This window comes from Leptonychotes weddellii, chromosome 2, assembly GCF_054177405.1.
Source record: "Leptonychotes weddellii isolate Sample4059 chromosome 2, ASM5417740v2, whole genome shotgun sequence".
Taxonomy (NCBI): domain Eukaryota; kingdom Metazoa; phylum Chordata; class Mammalia; order Carnivora; family Phocidae; genus Leptonychotes; species Leptonychotes weddellii.
In genome coordinates, this window is record NC_138370.1 from 45,690,862 (window position 1) to 45,712,897 (window position 22,036).

The window sequence follows — 22,036 nt, forward strand, 5'->3', positions numbered from 1 at the left end:
TTTAACCCAAGGTCTCAAAGATTTTTTTCTGTTTCCTTCTACAAATCGTATGGTTTTTAACTTTACATTGAGGTTAGTGCAACATTTTAGTTAATTTTTCTGTATGGTGTGAGGTATGAATCAATGTTCTTTTTTCGTAAGGTTGTCCAATTTTTCCAGTATTATTTAATAAAAAGATAGTCTTCATTTCTTCAATTAGGTTTGTATCTTTATCAAAAATTAATTGATCATAAGAAATTAATTGACCATATAGGTGTGGGTATATTTCTGGAATCTATTCTATGTCATTGATCTATGTGTTTATCATTTTGTCAAAATGACTTTGACTTGATTATTAAAGTCCTAAAATCAGGTAGTGTGAGTTCTCTAAGTTTGTTTTACTTTTTTCCAAAATTATTTTGGCAATTTAGCTCTTTTGCCTTTCCATGTAAATTTTAAATTCAGTTTGTAATTTCTACCAAAAACATCTGGAATTTTTATTGGGATCACATAGAATCTGTAAATCAGTTTTGGGAGAACTGACATCTTAATATTGAATATTCTAATATAAGAACACAACATATCTCTCCATTTATTTAGGTCTACTTTTATACGTTTCTTCTATATTTTGATTTTTACATACAGATTACTCACATATTTTATTTCAATTTCTAACTGTTCATTGCTGATATATAAAAATACAGTTGATTTTTGTACATTAACCTTATATTCTGTAAACCAGCTAACCTTACTTCATTTTAGTCACTGTTTTTAAAAGGTTGTTTTGGAATTTTCTACATAGGCAATCATATAATCTATGAAGACAGTTTATTTCAGGTCTGGGTGCTTTTTATTTCATTTTCCTTCCTTATTGCACTGACTAGAACAATGATGAATAGGAGAGGAGATAGCAGACATCTTCGCCTTGGTTCTAATCTTAGGGGAAGAGTCTTTCACCATTAAGTGTGATGGTAACTGAATGTTGTTCAAAGATGCCCTTAATCAGGGTGAGGAAGTTCTTGCCTATTCTTAGTTAATTGAGAGTTCATATTGGTTTTTTTTGTTGTTGTTGTTTATACAATTTATTTATTTTTTTAATTTTATTTATTTATTTGACAGAGAAAGAGAGACAGCGAGAGAGGGAACACAAGCAGGGGGAGTGGGAGAGGGAGAAGCAGGCTTCCCGCAGAGCAGGGAGCCCGACGCAGGGCTCTATCCCAGGACCCTGGGATCATGACCTGAACTGAAGGCAGACGTCCAACGACTGAGCCACCCAGGCGCCCCGAGAGTTCATATTGTGAATGGATATGTAATTTTGTCAAATGCTTTTGTTGCATCTATTGAGATAATCGTATGATTTTTTTCAGTATTTAATATGATGGGTTACATCAATTCATTTTCAAATTTTAAACCAAACTTGTATTCCAAGAATAAACTGCATTTAGTCAAAATGCCTTATCTTTTTCATGTATTAATGGATTCAATCTGCTGATACTTGTTGGAGGATAGTAGTGTCTATGTTCATATAAGATTTTGATATGCAGTTTTCTTTTCTTGTAATGATTTTGTCTGGTTTGGGTATCAAGATAATACTAACCTGATCAAATGAGTTATATAGAGTCTTCTTTTTCTATTTACTATAAAAGCTTGGATTGAATTAGAATTACTTCTTTCTTAAATATTGAGCAGAATTTACCAGTGAATTTACCAGCTAAGCCTTGAATTTTCTTTGTTGAAAGGTTTTAACCTCAAATTTTATTTCTTTAATAGAAAAAGGACAACTTATGTTATCTATTCCTTTTTGACTGAGCACGGTTTTATCATTTTTAAAACACACATAGTGTCTGTAACGATGTCTTCTGTGTCATTGCTGATATTGGTAATGTTGGCTTCTCTCTTTTCTCAATTGCATTGATCTTTGCAAAGAACCAGTTTTGTGGTTCACTTATTTTCTGTTGTTTTTCTACTTTTAATGTCATTCATTTCTTCTATTTTCATCTTTATTATTTCCTTTCTTCTGCTTGCTCTGAGTTTAATTAGTTCTTTCGTTTTTTTAGAGTATTTATTTTATGGTTTTTTAATTTAAATTTTTAAAATTTAATTCCAGTATGATTAACATGCAATGTTATATTAGTTTTAGGCATAAATTAAATTTAATTAGTTCTTTTCCTGCTTTCTTAGGGTAAAATAAAGATCACTGATTTTCTCTTTTCTAAGATACTCTTTAATCCTAAAAATTCCCTTTAGGTGTTGCTATAGCTGCATTCCACCTACTCTGCTTGCATTTCACTCCATTCCTTGAGACTTTCTGTTTGAACCATGGAATATTTTCAAATTGTTCAAGTTTGGGGTTGACTCCAGATAGCTTTCTGTTTTTTATTTCATTATGATCAGAGAACATAATTGCATGATTTCAATTTTTTTTAATTCGTTAGGGTTTATATTATGGCCCAGAATATGGTGGATGTTGGTGATCATTTCGTGTACAATGGAGAAGACGATGTATTCTGCTGTGTGTGGGCAAACTGTCTATAAGTGTCAAATAGGTCATGTTGGTTGATTGTATTTTTCAAGATTTCTATATCCTTTCTGATTTTCTATCTACCTACTCTATCAGTTACTGAGACAAGAATACTGAAGTCTCCAACTATAACTGTGGATTTGTTTAATTTTATTTCAGTTCTATCAGTTTTCACTTCATGCTTTCTTCTACATTACAATTTTACTTTTTTATTTCCTCTTCCCAAGTTCTTCAAATGTAACTAGCAGATCAGACATTTGACTTGCTTTTTGTTAAAAAAGTAAAGTGCATTCCATATATAAGAATATGTAAAATTAAACCCCTTTTAAACCAATGTTCTTTTTATTGACAATGTATTCCGAGTCAGATCAGCTCTATCAGAACTAGTAGCATGAAAACATGTTCCAAAGGACACAGGACTCAGATGGTGGCTCGGGATACCCACTATCCTTTGGCAAATACTAATTTCTTAAAAAATGCAAATACTCATTGCAAGTAATTATATTCCCAGAATAACTAAAATATTTCATTACAAAAATTCCCAAAGTAAATTTCTGTATGTGATTCTAAGGGAAATAAAACAATTTTAAGTTTAGGTTTCTGTGGAAAGGATAAGATTGAGATCTGTTCCCCTCCATATTTTTCAAGTACTATATCCCTAATGTGCACCAAAAATAGTGAAACCCCCATCCTTCTCATCCAATGTCCAGTCGATCAGGACTACCTAATAAGACTGTCTGATTAGAAAACAAATTCAAGTTGCTTTACAAGTTGTTCATTACAAGCACATTAAAATTTAAATCTTGGCTATTTATCCTAACAAATAATGATCAGATATAATAGAAAACTCATGGTGACATAAACATGGATCTGATCCTTTCAAAGGGAAGGCCTAGATTCATCAACATGACCATGACTATGGCATGATATGCAATCTCATCTACTTTACTGTAACACTGTGAACTAAAAAAACAGAGGGCAGCCTTTATTAAGCTAATCTAGGGGTGCCTGGGTGGCACAGTCAGTTAAGCGCCCAACTCTTTGTTTTGACTCAGGTCTGGATCTCAGTGTCCTGGGTTGGAGCCCCATGTTGGACTCTGCTGGGCATTGAGTCTACTTGAGTTTCTCTTCCCCTCTCCCTCTGCTCCTCCTGCTCATTCTCTCTCTCTCTTTCTCTAATAAATAAATAAACTTTTTAAAAACAGAAAAAGCTAATCTAACCTATTTTTTGACAAATGATCACCTCTGAACTTGATTCTTGATTTGTAAGATTGAATTTTTTTAACCACTATATTTCACTCATACCACAATCTGCTGACTTCTAAAAGCAGAGTCTCTGATGTGAAGTAAATTAGGACCTGAGGTCCACATCTTTGGGCACTTTTAATAAATTATTAGACTAGAAATATACTTCAAAGTTCATCTAGTTCAATGGCCTTGGTCATTTCTCAGTCAGGACTGTTAAGATCAAGAGAAGTCTATTTCTCGGCTTTTTACTCAAGTAAATCTAATTCAAATACAGTATCACTTTCATTTCAGAAACTTTTCAAAGTAACTCCATAAATATTTTAAGTGAAAATTTAACTAATAGCAAAAACTATACTGTAATTTTATTTCTACATTTAATTATTAGATAAGAGCCTTTAATAAAATATAAAACAATTTTGTTATATAAGAAAACTTATTTGTTTAGAAAAAATGAGAATATATAGTTTTTAACATTTAAAATATCTGTGATTCCATTGTTAAAATACTCACAATTAAAAACTTGATGTTTATATTTCTAAATTAAGCCACATAAACCTGATAAACTTTAAGATTAAGAGCTGGGATATAAGTATAAAGATACAGCTTTAAATAAAAATTGGACCAATATGCACGTACCATGTTGTATTTTGTTTCCTTCATGTAGATGAGATTACGAACATTTTTCATTAAGAAATTTTACTCCAGTATCATTCAATGATTTTAAGTAGACCATTCAATGTATAAACCATAATTTGTTCAACCAAATCCTGTATTACTGGTCATTTGGAAGCTTTTCATATTTATCTATTATAAAGAATTTTGTGTTATACATTCTATAACTAAATATTTGGCTATATCCTTAATGTATTTAGATCATTTTGAAGTAAAGAAATTTCTTGGTCAAAGGGTATATATTTTTTAAGCATTTGATATCTATTTTTGCCCAAGAACAGGTAAGAAAAATTATTCAAACTTCACTTATCAAATTCCTTTTTTAAGATTTTATTTATTTATTTGTCAGAGAGAGTGAGAGAGAGTACAAGCAGGGGGAGCAGCAGGGAGGGAGAAGCAGACTCCCAACTGAGCAAGGAGCCTGTTGCGGAACTCGATCCCAGGACGCTGGGATCATGACCTGAGCTGAAGGCAGACACTTAACTTACTGAGCCATCCAGGCGTCCCTCACTTATCAAATTCTATGATAACCTACCACAGAAAAAGTTTTTGAGAAGTGTGGAAGTGAAGCCCCAGTTTGACAGAGCAAATTATAAGAATAGCATTTTAGTTTTTATTTGGAGACATTTGACTTAATTTCACTACTACCAAGTAGAGAAAAGGCATTTCAATAGATACCACATTTTCTTTCTCTTTTGTTTCCTTCCTTATAAAGAAATTAACACTAGATAAGGACAAAAGAACAAAGAAGAATGAAATCCATATTATTTTATTTTTTAGCCTTTGGAAAATTGAGTCTGTGTGTTATCTGACAAGATATTGAAGTGATATTAAAACTGGAAATATTTTCTTTGGAAGTGAATTTGACTTTACGAATTGAGGTTTCCTTAGCTGTTTTACTGTCACTGTTTATCTCTACACACTGACCTTTCTTCTATTCCCTCCCATTAGTTTCCACTCAAATCAGAGAAGACTGAGAAGTAATTAAGCCTTTAGTCACAATTTGCAAATTTACAAATTAAATCATTTGCATTTGCTATTTGCGTCAGCACATTTTTTAGGTGGGATGAAAACAAGAAGCCTAGGGAAAGAAAACATTTTTAAATTAAACTTATTCACTGGACCAAGAGACTGGCAAACTTTTTCTCCAAAGGACCAAATAGTAAATATTTGCAGCTTCGCAGTCCATAAGGTGTCTGTCACAATGACTAAACTCTGCCTCAGCCACAGACGAGACATAAACAAATGAGTGAAGCTGTGTTCTAATAAAACTTTACTAACAAAAAAACAGATGGTGGCTTGATTTGGCCCATGGGCTGTAGTTTACCCTATCGGCATTGAATGCTCTTTCCATTTCAAATCTTCCAAAAACTTAAATCCCAACAGTTTATGTTATTGGACTAATAACCAACATGTGCATTTTCCATGTTATCTTCTGGAATGATTCCCACAACTCTATCCATAGAAAGAAAAAAGAAAGTGTGGATCAAATGAAGGTAACATCCAACTCTTTCTTCTTTCTAATAATCCGCATGAGTTCTCTGCAGTTTCCATTCACTTTGTATAGGAGCTGATTAGTGTTTACTCACGTGGGAAGTCTTCACCAAATGCACATCCTTGTGGAATTTGTCACCTCTCAAGTTCTTCAATGGTGGCCCCTAACTTTCCAGTCTGAACTTCTAGATAGTTTCAAAACCTCTGAATTGGTTCAACCTGGAGAGTCATTGAGGTTTCTACTCTGGTCCCCCTGGGAGGGAGGCAGGGTCTGTCCAAGCACAGCATATTCCTGGCCTTTTCTAGGCTTAACAATGATATCTTTTGTTGCTCTGATGTAATTCTTCATGGGTGGTAGAGAACACGTCTCATATTTTTCCAGACTTGCCAGAAATGTGTCAAAACTAATTTTATTCTCATTAGTGTAACATATCTGACTAGTATACAACACACTTTGTTACTTTACACTCAACAAGACATTTGCATTGCTTTGCACTCTGTGGCTGTTTAACATAATGCTCAGTACTGTTACTCAGAAAGTTTGCGGACTTTTAGCATGAACTGTGTAACAAATGGCTGGATATGCTCCCAAAAGTTCAACTTAAAACATCTTGTAAATAATAAAATCCAAACTAAGTTTATATTAAGGAAATTATGAGTCAAAATCAACTCCATGCTAACACATTTTTATAATATTTGACAGACCAATGGAAATTGCATGAAAATAGAATCCTGTTGCCATTATTAGTAGTATAATAATGAATATAATTTTCCATATTTGATTTTACCTACACCTTAGAAAATCACATATAGTTCTGGAATACAAAGATTGGAACATTTTCTCCAATTACTTTGGTGGCTTCCATCACTCACTTTCTACTGCTGGTTTTACAAAAGTATGTAGCATGTTTGAGCATCTGCCATATTAAAAATAAATTCGCTAACTGCACAGACATTTTCAGGTATCCCTCTACGTCTCTTCCTCTTCAGGCATCTGTAAATGTTACCTACTTTAATTCTCACTCCCTCTATCCCACTGCAATCCAGTTTTCTCCCCTACCATGCTACCAAAACCACTACTGTTAAGGTGACTGATAAATTTTTCTTTATTGATCTACTGGGGACTTTTCACTACTTGTTGACCACTCCTCCCTTGAAACATTTTCTTCCATTGACTTCTATAATTCTAAACTTTTTGCCTCTCAGATATTTTGTAAAGGTCCCCCTCTGCTGTTTGCCCTTTCAATATGACCTAGATCCTCAAGGTTTAGTCCCAGGCCACCTTCCCTTCTTGCTCTACACACGCACCACTGGTGGTTTTTATCAACTTCCATGGTTCTAAATCCGAAATCTTTGTGCCAGATTTCTCTGTGAAGCTTCAGACTTGTGTGGACACTTGTCTTTGGACACTGCTACTTGCATAGCTTCTGGGCATCTTCAGCTCAGTATAGCCCAAACTGAATGCATCATCCTCACCTCTCCTCCAACTAGCTTCTTCCTAAGTGTTTCCCACTGCCCAACCCAGAATCACAGTTTTCCCTGAATCATTCCTCTCCTTCGTTTCCACATTTGGTCCAAAATCAAATCTTGTTTAACCTACTGCCTACTATTTCCTCAGACTTTTCTCTTTTCCCAATAGCTTCATGATGGTCCCATTCTAAGTCACCCTAGTTACTCACCTGGGTTATTGAAACTGTCCTCTAACTTGCTTACCTCCATCCCTTCCCCTAGGTCATTCTCTACAGTGAAGCACAAAATGTTACCACGGTCCTCTGAATCCTTGTGTATATCACCTCTGTGGCTTTCTGATGCTTTTGAGTTCAGGGATGGTTTATACAATCCTTATCTATCTAGCATCCTCTTTTGCCACTCAGCTCACACGCCAAGAACCATCCACATTGAACCATATTACAAACATTCACAGTATAATTATTTTAGCTTCTCCCTCCTCTTCCAGAAACATTCTTAGCTATTTTCATTGCCTGGTTAGCTTCTGTTTATCTTTTGGGTTTCAGCTTATATATCACTTCACACCAGACGTATTTTTCTGACCCAATCCCATCCCTCAGCCTGTCTAAATATTCCTGCAATATACTCCCCTGGTGTTATTTTCTCTAAAATTGATTATCACACTTTAATTTATAACCTGTTTGATTTTTCTGCCTATTAAACTGTAAGCCCCATGTGGTCAGAAAACATTTTTATCTTGTTCATGCTGTATGAATTAAAAAAAATGGATGGATAAACTGATAGGGTCCTCATAAAGCTAATAGTTTAATAGAAGAAACAGACAGTAAGCAAATAAACAAGTAGATCAAATAAATAATAACACTTGATTGAGAAAAGCTTTGTCAGGCAAAATTGAGTATTTTAAAACAGACACCTAGAACCACTGAAGGGTTTACTCAGGGGTGTGGCATACATGATACCTTTTAAAACTTTTAAAACTAGTTCTTTCTGCTACATAAAAAATAAAGGAAAGCAACAGCAGAAATAAAATCACCAAATAAAAGACTGTGGCACTACTCCAGTTGGGAGCAATGGAAATAGAAAGATATTTACCTAATAGTTCATCTTTTATTATTTGGAATAGAAAAAGCTCAGGTTAAAACAAGATAAGGATCTTGATATATAGCTTCAAATAAAAAGGAATGTATAACTTTTGGGAAATCTTTGAATACCTGACAAGGTCAATTTTAGAGTAGTTAGCTCCATTCCAAGTTTCCGTGTTCCTGGAATCCAAAATTATTTTTTTAAATCTAAGCACAAAGGTACAATTTATTTTTCCTTATTTTCCATTTTCTCTCAGATAGGGTCAAATGTTGATGCTGTAGTTCTTCTGTAAAGCCTCATGGGGGGGACTAGCCCCCTCCAGCTGACCAGCTAGACCTCGAAAACACAGCAGCCCAGGGGCTGAACATGATGTCTGATGACGCCCAGAAAAAAATGTCTTGCAATAGACAAACAATTGTCATTTTGGGATATCCTTGTCACAAATATTCATTTAAGAACTGAAAAGTAAAGAGACCTGAGAAGGTCTGTGATTGTCAAAGTTACTCCTTGGGGCTGGGGGAGGGGGAAGAGAAACAAGAAGCAGAAAAAAGAGAAAACAAATCGTTTTTATTTGTACTATGCACTGTGTCTGTTTGCCATCAAAAGGATGAATGACAGAAAGGTCCTGACATATGAGATGCCTGGGAGGATATGCACCTGCAGCTTTCACATCAGACATTACAATATTAGGCAGCTACAACCACATTTTTCAATATCTTTATATAATAGAAGAAAGCAAAAGCTATTCCTGTGCATAGAAAAAGCTGTACTAAAGAAAATCTTCCCTGTTATTACACGACCCACCATCCTAGCCATTTTAGTTATGTAATATACAAATGGCCAATTTCTGGGTGCCTGGGTGGCTCAGTTGGTTAGGCGACTGCCTTCGGCTCAGGTCATGATCCCGGAATCCTGGGATCGAGTCCCACATCGGGCTCCCGGCTCAGCGGGGGGCCTGTTTCTCCCTCTGACCCTCTCCCCTCTCATGCTGTTTCTCTCTCTCTCTCCCTCTCAAATAAATAAATAAATAAATTCTTAAAAACAAAAACAAAAACAAATGGCCAATTTCTAATTAACTTACACAATGTTGAGGTCATTGAATCCCCTCAAAAAGTATTTTCCTGATGCACATTTTCTTCCTGGCTATGTGGTATGACTAAAGACACTCCCATAACCCAGAATTATAGTATGGGTGAAAGCACTTGAAAATTTGGAAGATTAACTGTGTTTGTCTTCAATATTCACTTAAGGCAAACCTAGGATTACACAACCCTTCTAACAAGTGTGGTGGCCCAAAGTTGCTGCTTGGGTGTAGCTACAGATGACTAACTGACCAGATCATTTAAAGATGGTATTTCACTAGGAAATTCATTCCCAACATCAGAGCCCATTTCTAACTAAAGCACTCTAGACATACTCCTTGGGCCTCCTTGGAAGTTTAAGTTCGCTTACATAGAATCTTTCCAATTTGTCCCCTGAAATCCTCTAGATAAAGGAATGGACGAATGCTCCCCCTGGCCTCTCTACTGTCCCTCTGCTCAGCAGCACCATCACCACAATCTAATTCCTAGACAGAGGTGAAGTTATGAATGGATTCCTTCTACTCTAATTTAATGGTTGGTGATGTCTCTTTTCCATTTATTTTGTGTCTGTTGGGAAGCTTTCTTCCTTGAGTATACAGCATCCAAGGTGGCAGTTGGTTTGGTTTTTGTTTTCTCCCTCTAATGAGGTTGTTTTTCCCCTTTTCTCTCCTCTTCTATTTCTCTTCTTTATCTTCCTTTACAGATTTTATTTATTTATTTATTTATTTATTTGAGAGAGAGAGAGCAAGCACATGTGTGCATGAGCAGGAGAGAGGGGCAGAGGGGAAGGGAGAGAAAGAATCTCAAGTAGACATTGTCTTGAGCACAGAGCCCCACGGGGGCTCAATCTCAGGACCCCGAGATCATGACCTGAGCCGAAACCAGGAGCTGGGTGCTTAACTGACTGAGCCACACAGGGCCCCTCTTCTTCCACTTCTCTTCTAATTCATAGGGAGGCAACAAACACATCAGTCTTTCAAGCTGTCATTCGAACTGATAGCTGATGAGTGAGAACTACAGACTCTCCTGCAGGAGTTGAGAGCACTTTTATTACCTCATCATGCTGACCATTCTCTATAACCTCCTGACAGAGTGACCAGTTAGTAGGAATAATCAGACTCTAACTTCACCAGCACTATCACTTGGAAAATTCAAGTGTCGCTTCCTAATTATGTTTGAGCAGGAGCTCATCGAAGACAGTGTGGTCTTTATGTTGTTTAAAGAACATCTTGCAAAGATAACCTTGTTTTGATAAATTCAATATTCTCATTTGAGCTCTAAGAAACAAAGATGTAAACAACCACCGAAATACCAGGGAGCTTTATCAAATGACATTGTCACTCGAACCCTGGTATCTGAGCTTTGTCCCTTATCTCTTATTATAAATTTCCTCAAACAATTTCAAATTATTGATTTGTTCAAATGATAAAATAAATGGAGCTTTCCTGTAAGGAATGCGACTCTACAACTTGTTCCTAGGATTAATTGTTGATTAAAAAGCTTGCTGTGATCTCTGTTGATCTTTTTTTGTTCTATGATTATAGATACCCAGGAAACACCAAGGAGTTCTTGTGCTTTAGGAATAACTCCATTCCAGGTTTGAATATGTCACAATGCTTAATAGAATGTGTGTGATCTTGTAACTAGTAAGAAGCCAGTGTTCACAATATCCTTTATGCCTTTAATTCCGCCCATACTCTTGTATAACCAAGATCCAAGCTAGGGTCACCCTGACTCCTGAAGAAATAAACAATATTGACTCAAACCCTCAAAGTCATAGCCTCACAGCCAAAAGTCCTAGTTAAAACCTATGAATTCTCAAGGCCTTATCCAGCCAGCCATGTTAGCAAGAAATCTGGATTTCTGCCTTAGAAGAATTCTCACATCAGCTCCTAAGAACACATTGTGTTACTGAGTTCTTTTGAATGACCCTATTAATCATAGGTCCCTATGTGCTACTTTGACTAGCCAACGAAGACTTAAAATTCTAGTGAAACATTTTATATAGATAGGAATTCATCTTCCTGAATATCTAAATCCCAAAGTGATGAAGTGAATTTCCTTTTATTTTTTTTAAAGATTTTTTTTTATTTATTTGTCAGAGGGAGAGAGAGAGCACAAGCAGGGGGAGGGACAGAGGGAGAAGCCAGCTCCCCGCAGAGCAGGGAGCCCAATGCGGGGCTTGATCCCGGGACCCTGAGATCACGACCTGAGCCGAAGACAGACACTTAACCAAGACACCCAGAAGTGAAGTTTCATTTGCTCCATTTCTGACCTCATTCCTCTAGCTCTGGGTCAGATTGGGTCAGAATTAATTTTTCCACAGCCATAAATGTGTACAGTTAATGCCTATAAAACAGATTCCTGTATTTTAAAAGTAAGGCAGCAAAATAACAAAGTGGGTACTGCTACTACATAGAAGGAAGGAATTCAAAGCAGAGCGTATGCCATCGCTGTCTTGGCCATGACACAAAAACTGAGCTGCACAGCTCCACTGCTCAGAAGAGACAGAGGTCCAGCAGCACAATATAGCAAAAAGCGGCAGACAGCCTCCCTGCTATTCTCCATGCACTGCACCCTCCCACCCTTGCTTTAGCAGTCTCCTCTTCCCAGAACATTCTCCCCCTGGATCTCTCCATGGCTCACTCTTTCACCTCCATCAATCTTCACGCAAATCGAACCTTCTCAATGAGAACTACCCTCACCCCACTGTAAAAACTTATCTCCCATCCTATCCTCCCCTCGCAGTCCCCATCTCCCCTACCCTGCTCTCTTCCCTTCTTTTGTCAAGATACCAAGGAATTTACTAATTTACTATGGTTATGATTTATTGATGGCCTCCGCCACAGTACGTGAGCTCTCCAAGGACAGGGATCTCTTATTCACATACACTCCTCTCTGCTTCTGCTTTTCACTTGAGTATTTCCCTCTCTAACCATGACTTTCTGAGCTAGCATTTCCCACTTTCTCGTATTGCTGATCTTGTTCTTCCCCCCAGCAAGTTGGCCAGTCCCTTAATCCCTCTGCTGTATCTAGTTCACTGGGTACCTTTATGACTTCATTGCCTAACCATTCAGCCTGAAATACCGATCAGCAACTTTAAGCTGCCTTAATTAGAGTCCCAGGCACTTTCTATCCCTTAATTTTCAGTTCTGCCCATCCCCAGCCCTGGGAAATCTATTTTGTACAATTCTACTCCTAGTCCCCCAACATTAAAATAAAAGGCATAAAATCATGTGTGTGAGAACCACCGAAACATGTGCATTTTATTTACTTGTACCTCACAGCAGCTCTCAATTCTTTTTTTTTTTTTAGGATGTCATTTATTTATTTTGAGAGAGAGAGAGTGCAAGCGGGAGGAGGGGCAGAGGAAGAGGGAGGGAGAGATTCCCATCAGACTCTGTGCTGAGCACGAAGCTGGAGGCAGGGCTCCATCTCATGACCCTGAGATCATGACCTGAGCCCAAATCAAGAGTCGGACGCTTAAATGATGAAGCCACCCCACACCCCTCACAATTCTTTAATTGACTCTCTTTCCAACACCTGCTGAGATCATTTCCCTCAGTCCTCATCCTCTCAGTCCACACACCCAATCTGGGTCTTGCCTCCACACTGACTGGGAAGATAAATACTTTGTCACATCCCTCTTCTACTTTTTCCTCCACCTCAAGCCATCTCTATGTCTATCAACCTCCACCTCTAAATTTCTCCGTATTTTCAGGTTCCTACTCTTCCTCCACTCCTTTTCCAGAGGAAGAGGTGCCTTCCTTCTTGCCAAAACCAGTGTCTCCATCTGCACTGGGGCATTTCTCCTCTCCCACCTCTTCAGGAACCTCATTCCTTCAGATAAATTCTCTTTTCCAAATCTTCGAGTTCTTCCTCTTCTCCTCTACCTACAAACAAACTTCCACTGCCCCGATCCTACAGATCTTATTTCTTACTCAAATATGTCTTTGAACTGCCTACACTCAATATTTTCTCCCCTCTTGTATCCATTTTCTTATAGATAATTAACTCCCTAAGATTCGGCCCATGGTACTTTTAGTCTTTCAATATAAAGATTCTATTGCCACATCTCGTGGTCGTTTCTCAATCCCCATCTTAATATTTGTGGCATTTGCCATTTCTAATCAGTCCTTTTCAGCCCTTCCTCTTTCTTCAGCCCTGGGGACTTTCCTACTCTGCTACTTCACTACCCACTTCTTCTCTGTGAATTTCCTTCATGGTTTCTCCTCTTCCTCCCACACCATAGATCAAGATATACCATGAAGCTTAATCACTGACCTCCTGTTCTCTGTCAGTTTGCCTTCTGTATAAGGTTTTCCTTGGGATTTTCCTGTCTTGGTCGATGGCACTGTTGCTCTGTCAGGAACTGACTCTTCCAAACCCGTCTGGTTTGCCATCTGATGTCCCTTTAGGATAAATACCTGGTACCTGCATGTTCTTATAAACTTAGAGAGGAGGTGTTAAACTTAGGGATCTTGAATGTCATCAAAGCTTATAGACCTGTGGCTTTTCCCACATTACTCTCCTGCGTGCATCAGAGAATACTAGAATATCAGAGCTGGAAGGGATGTTGGGGGTTACCTTGACAGGCATTCCCATCTGAGAGGTGAGAAGGCAAAACCCACTGTCACCAGAAAATCAGGGATGAGAACTTAGTATTCCTAGTGCCTCCCATGTGACTGGTCAAACGTAATAGTCTGAATGAAAGGAATTATTTTCTGGCCCACTTCTGTAACTAACACATTGTAGCACTTGTAAAATCATTAAACTTCTCTGAATCGTATCTTCCACTCTCTCTCAAACAAGAAATGGTAACACCGTGGCCTCTAAAGTCCCATCAAACATTAGCTTTTCATTGATTCATGATTCTCTGATACCCACTGCAAGCCCTCCCCTCAGGATCACAGCCAACTGTGTACAGCCAAATGATTCATTTTCCTTTTCTGGGAAATGTCAATTTCTCCTTAGGATTATCTGGTCCTGGTCAGTGGTACCATCACTCTCTCTGGAACTCACACCTCCAGACCCGGTTTTGCTCTTCTCCAGATTCACTGGCCCTCAGTATTCTGATGTCCCTTCAGGATGAGCACCTGGTACCAGCATGTTTTTGTAATCATAAAGGAGGCTCTGATCTTCCCTAGAAAGAGACTCATTGAGCCATATTTCCTTCCCAGCAGAGGCCAATCCGTAGAGCACCTTCTGTTGAGCCCAGTTACTCCCACTCCCCAGGTCACCTGAGAGGTACTCTTGACATACCTTGCCCGATGCCCCCTCTTGCCCACCACCAGCCTCTCACCTGGACTCTCTTCTTGCTGTCCAAGCATGAGAAGATACGGAACTGCATGAGGCACCTACACTGGCTCGCCCAGCCAGGCCCTAAGGCAAGAAAGCAGGCAAGGAGCCAACTCTCTAACACTGGCTGGCTGACTCCCCCTGAGCCCTAGGCCATCCCGGCTTCCCCAAAGGTTGTCCAAATGCACCTTCATTTGCCCCCTGAGAGTCACCCTCTTACTCCCTGCCTTTACCATCTTTCACCTAGAATACAACAACATCATGCTGTGATGGGATAGACCCTGGAAAGCTCAGGTGGCTCCATATGACCCATAACATTGCAAAAAAGTGCTCATCTGCCTTGGATTTCTTCTTCCCTGAATGCTGAAAATGAGAGGTATCTCTCTGGAAGAACTAAGAAGATATAAGAAAGGGAACCAATAGCCAGTGGAGTTTGTCTTGTATTTTATCACTCCAACACTCAAATTCTGACTCTCTCATCCACTCATAAGGACCATTATGATCATCTTGGGCCTGCCCAGATAATGTGGAATAGTCTCCCATCTCAAAGTCAACCTATTAGCAATCTTAATTCCATCTTCAAGTTTAATTGAAGCACCTTCTGTTGGGCCCAGTTACTTCTCACTTTTATGTGTGGTCTCATGCTAGCATTTATCCTTCTTGTCTGCTGATAGGGTAGCAACTTGAAGTAAAGCCAATCTCAAGTGGGTCTAATTAGTCATTCTCACCAGTCTTCAAACATAGACCAAAATACACACTCTGCAATATTTCCAGTAAGTAACCAATAAATATTTATTAAATGAAGGAGGGAAGGTGAATGACCAAAGCCCTCATTTTCTCTGAAGGAACAATTCAAATCTTAATCTCCTTCACGAAAACATTCCCAAGTGCCTCTTTTTTTTTTTTTTAAATTCATGAGAGACAGAGCGAGAGAGAAAGGCAGAGGGAGAAACAGGCTCCCAAGGAGCAGGGAGCCCGATGCGGGACTCGATCCCAGGACCCTGAGATCATGACCTGAGCTGAAGGCAGATGCTTAACCATCTGAGCCACCCAGGCGCCCCCAAGTGCCTCTTTACTGTAGACCAAAAGGAGCTCTCCTAAATTCCTTTGGCAGTTTTGTATGTAGCCCTCATTTGGTCCTTAATTATTTGCTTCCTTGTATCAAAATCATTTCTGGAAGTATATGAGTTGCTATGCAATTATACTATAAGCTTTTTGAAGAACTTGTGCCCATGTTCTATATCTCTTTGTTTCCCAGAGTTGACAGAATGTTTGCACGAAGTATTCATACGTTCTTCTTTTCCTTCTTCCTTCCTTTCTTCCTTCCTTTCTTCCTTTCTTTCTTCCTTCCTTTTCCTTTCTTTCTTTCTTTCTTTCTTTCTTTCTTTCTTTCTTCCTTCTTTCTTTCTTTCTTTCTCTTTCTTTCTTCTTTCTTTCTTTCTTCCTTCTTTCATAACAAGGCCATTTAGTAACCCTAGAGGTAGGAATAGTGGAGAGATGATGCCTGCATAAATTCTGTTTCTGAACTTCCATAAGGGCAAATCTGATTTATTATGTTATTATTTTTTTACTTTATTATTGGGTTTTTTTGTTTATTTTTCTTTTAGACTCTGCAGAACTACATAAAAGATTTGTAAGTAAATTGGTAAAATAGGGCTGGTTGAATTATGAAGGATGGAAACAAAAAAACAGGTTGCTAAGAAATGCTGATTCCTTTCATATCATCCAAGAAGAGATCATTACCAAATAGAGAGAAATATAACAAAAACTGTAACCATAAACTGGCAAGGAAGTTGTGGATGATTTTAATTCTTTAAATTCTATAATTGTTTTGATATGTTTACAATTTAAAAGGTATGAAATGTTATTTTCAAAAGAAACATTTAGATGGGTTTCTACTATGTGTCTTCAATCATAAGGCTTTAGGGTGGAAGCTACTCTGCAGACCTACCTTAAAAAAAGCTATAAAAGAATCAAGGAATCAGCATTCTTGGATTCTGGTTGCAGCATTGTCATGGCTAAAGGAAACATCTAGAGACCATGTTCTTTTCTTATTTGAAAAAAACTGAGTCATCTCATATCCAGCACCCTAACAATTCAATTTTATTTTCTTTCTTTAGGATGATGTGGTGAGGCCTGCACCACCTACTATGCCTGTATTCTTTAACCTCAGTTTCTATTAGTTCTAAAATATTGGGTTTGATTTTGAAAGTAAGAATCTGGAAGAATAATTTAGAAATTTTCTGATAAGGAGTCGAGTCACCTTCCTATAGCAATATAGAATAATTACTTGTCATCATTTCTCCACATCATCATATTTGGAAGCAAGAATAATATTTAATACTGAAGGGCATTAATGAGTTTTTTTTTTTTTAAGATTTTATTTATTTATTTGAGAGAGAGAGAGAATGAGACAGAGAGCATGAGAGGGAAGAGGGCAGAGGGAGAAGCAGACCCCCTGCCGAGCAGGGAGCCTGATGTGGGACTCGATCCCGGGACTCCAGGATCATGACCTGAGCCGAAGGCAGTCACTTAACCAACTGAGCCACCCAGGCGCCCCAGAAGGGCATTAATGAGTTTTAAATGCAGCTCTGTCTTGGTTTAAAAAAAAAAAAAAAGACATTTCAGTGTTCTTTGTAATGATACCATGAAAGACCTATGAATTAATATTAAAGTATCTAAGTCCTTAGGGTCCTGGGAGCCAATTGATGATTCATGGGCTATAAGAAACAGATGGTACTAATAAAACATCATTTCCTTGGAGATACACAAACTGAAACAACACATGATCAGAATGAACCAAGATTAAGCATCGGCAAAGGGATATGTGTTCACAGCTCCCATAGGAACAAAGCCAGAGATGTTCTAACCCAGTCCTCCTCTGTGTCTTGAATGAACTCAAAGACTCATATAAGACTTGTGAAGAACTTCAAAGTTACGGAACAGAATGCATGTTCTTAAGTGTAGCATGAGTAAGATTAACTAGAATTGCTCATTAGAGCTAAATAGAAAGCCAATACTTACCATTCTATCAGTGTGATAGGCAGAATAATGTCCATATACTAATCCAAAGATGTCTATATACTAATCCCCGGATCCTGTGATATATTATTTACATGGCAAGGGGTAATTAAACTTGAAGATGGAATTAAGATTGCTAATAGGTTGACTTTGAGATGGGAGACTATTCCACATTATCTGGGCAGGCCCAAGATGATCATAATGGTCCTTATGAGTGGATGAGGGAGTCAGAATTTGAATGTTGGAGTGATACAATACAAGACAAACTCCACTGGCTATTGCTGGCTTTGAAGGTGGAAGAGGACCATGAGCCAAGGAATGCAGGTGGAAAGCGCAAGAAAATGAAGTCTCTCGTAAAATCTCCAGAAAAGGAACACAGCCCTACCAACCCTTTGATTTTACAGACCCATTTTAACTCCAATCTTTGGAACAATAAGATAATAAATCGGTGATGTTTTAAACCACTGTGTTTGTGGCAATTTGTTACAACAGCAATAAGAAACTAATACAATCATCAAATAGTTTAAATCTCTGAATCCTTTTGTTTGAATACCTACTTTTTATTTACTCCTACATAGTAGTTGAATTCAGTCTACATATTCATCTGCAAACATCTCTACACTTCCTTAGGAACAGGGACCATGATTTCTTTGATTCTTCATCCTTGACAACTACTGTAAATGCTAGTTCCAAGAAGTGAATTAAGTTGGTAGTCTTTTGCTTACCACACATGGCAATAATGTGCTATCAGTCAGCTGATAGTCATGGATAGCTCCATCCTCGTGGTACTTGAGATTCTGGACAGGAGAATTTCCTTGCAATAATTCATCACAAGCATTATTTCATTTCTCTCTGGGTTTAGTGTAATCATAAAATTTTAGAGATGGAAAAGCTAAATTGTGTCCACTGCTCTCATTTTAGACGAGGGTACGAAGGCACGGATTGGTGACTTATTCTATTCATTGCTGGTGAGTCCTGCATTAGATCTTCAGTCAGTCTTCTTTCCAAAACAAAATGTTGATTCTATTCATTCACACTTGTCTCGATTGGCAAGTGAGGGCACACTAACAATATTTCATATCTTCACAGCGAATTATCAAAGTGACCTAATGAATATTAATAAAAGCACAACCATTTCATCAAAAAGGAGCAAATTATTTGGGGGTTTGGGTGGAGAGGCAATGTTATAAATGTGAAATGGCTAAGTGCCACTTGCCTAGAGTAAGTATTTATATAAAGAAGGAGTAAAAAGATATACCTATATATATAGTTTGGTTGGATATAATGAATCATCCTCTGCGTGATTTGGTTTAAAACATGTTACCTTTCAGGGGCGCCTGGGTCGCTCAGTCGTTGAGCGTCTGCCTTCAGCTCAGGTCATGATCCCAGGGTTCTGGGATGGAGCCCCGCATTAGGCTCCCTGCTCAGCCCAGAGTCTGCTTCTCCTTCTGCCTGCCACTCTCTCTCTCTCTCTGACAAATAAATAAATCTTTAAAAAATAAGTTAAAACAAGAGCATCATGCTTTGGAGTTGTCAAGGTCATCTAGTCAAACTACATTGGTTGGTAATTTTTAAAAACTGAAGCCAATAAAATTTAAATGAGGAGTTTCAAGCTGCAAAATTAGTTGCAGGCAGAAATGGGACTGAACTTTGTCCCCCTTCCTCTCAGACCAGCGGCATGTTAATCACAGAATATTAATCATCGTCTCTGGTGCTGTGCTGCAGAAGTGAGCGTTCTCGGTTTCACAGAGCCCTGGGAATAGGAAGGTAGAATTTCAGTGGCCCAGCATGTAACTCCAGAGGAACAGTGTATGGCACGGTGCCAGCACTATATTTTAACTTTGAATGTCCCAGTAACCCAGCGAAGCCCCTTTAAGTGATCTTAAAGGCATGCAAATTCCATCCTCAATTGTGGAAACAAACAAAACAAAACTATTACCTGCATGGCTTTTGAACATTCCAAAATATGGCCTGGCTATTTAAAGAACATAAGAACTAAAAAAAAAAAAAAAAAAGAAAGAAAGAAAGAGAGAGAGAGAGAGAGACCAACTAGAAAGCCACAGAGCTAGTATCCTTTACAGGGCAACAGTCAAGTTAGAATTTTATGATGACTCTGTTGGACCCTGCAGGAAACGGGCTTCTTCATTCTTCACTCCGTCTATGTACACGGGTTCATATACATACAAACTGGACTGCTTTGGGGATCTTCCTGTGACTTCTCATCTAAAGTATCAGAAAAGGAGCACCTGGGTGGCTCAGTCGGTTAAGCATCTGCCTTCGGTGCAGGTCATGATCCCAGGGTCCTGGGATCGAGCCCCGCATCAGGCTTCCTGCTCAGGGGAAAGTCTGCTTCTCTCTCTCTCCCTCTCCCCCCTCCACTGCTCATTCTCTCTTTAAAATCTTTTAAAAAAATCAGAAAATATTATAGATGGTTACTCAAGCTATGCGCCTGACTATATAGAGACTAGAGGGAAGACCATCTTATATGCATTGACATACAAAAAAAAGAACAAAAGTTAGCCCACCTGTCTCTGACCCATGGTGATCCCTGGCACAGGATTCTCTCTGACAATGGTGTAAATCTGGGAGCATCCTTTTTTTTTTTTCTGTAAAGAGCCAGAAAGTAAATATTCTAGGCTTTGCAGGCCATATCATCTCTATCAAAATGACTGAACTCTGCCGATGTAGTGTGAAAGCAATCATTGATACTAAGTGAATGAATGAGTGTGGTAGTGTTCCAATAAAACTTTATTTACGAACCTGAAACTTGACTTTTAAATAATTTTCATGTCATGCAATATTCTTCATTTGATTTTTTAACCATTTTAAAATATAAAAACAATTCCTAGCTCCTAGGGCTTTCAAAAACAGGGACGTTTTGAAAAATATTTGGTAATTATTCTCTGTGCTATAACCCACCTATCTCTAATTCGTGCTTCAGCAATTCCAAATCATTCTAAGCCCCTCTGTGTTTGAAGTATGCATCACCACTCGGATGAGGCCCTGATACTTACTTTCTGGGTTGACAGATAGTAAAGTCAAGAAGTCACTCCCTAGGCCTGAACGTCAGAGATTTGGTGGATAAATCCCACTCTAACATTGGAGTTTGATGATGTGCTGGGACAATTAAACACATGTAGCTGGTTCTTTCAGAGGGAGCGTTCTAAAGAGTCATCCTGGGTGTGCATTTTCTGGCTCTAACCAACCCCTCTTCCCCAAAAAAGTCACTGCTTTAGTAAATCCTAATCGTATGCAGTGTGTGGGAGGTGAGAGAAAAATGTAAGTAGAGATATAGCAATGCTAAATTTAACATATTAGTACTTACAAGTTCTCAAATGGGTTAATCATTTGTAAATACATTTTTAACGTAAAAGACTTTTACCTAGAATGCAAAATAGCAATGTCAAAAAATTCTGAGACTGTTAGAGTACAGACTGCTATTTTATTTATTTATTTTTTTTACCAGTGGTTGTCACAAGTGGAAAAAATGAAAGTAAAATCTGTCTACTTTCTGATTTCTTTGACCTTCTCAGTGTGAGCTATACATGTTTCTTCCAATTCAGATCTGATTGAACACCTATTTGGTCAGACATCTATACTTACTGCAGATACAGAGGTGAATAAGGCATCATTCCACTCTTTAAGTTGCTCAAAATCTATGTATAAGGCAGGCTACACCTTCCTTCAGTCATGCCAATATCAATTGAGGTGGCTGACTGCTCCAAGTATCTCTATTTCTCCTCTCCTTCTCTGGTCCCAAGAGTCCCAACCCCTAGATCCTCAGGATTCCTCCAGTGCTCTATGAATTTTTTTTCCTCAGTGTCTCCTACTCCTTATGAATCTCTCATGAATTCCCAAAGCCCACATCCTAAGAAGGAAGACTCAGCTAGGAAAGACCCCAGGGGATTCAGGACCAATTCTAAACTAATTACTTAGCACACACTTCCCATATCTATCCTAAGCACCAAAATAACACTCTAAGAGGAAAGAACACAGAGCAGGTGGTAAGACATCAAATAAAGGAATATCACTAGCCAGTGACTATTACCTGAAATTGCATCTTTATGCAAGTAGGGGGTGGCTTTGGCAGATTTAACTCATTTCAAGGTAGGCAAACCTTTATGACAGTTCTAATAAGACTCCCCCTGCAATCATTCCCTGAGCTGAA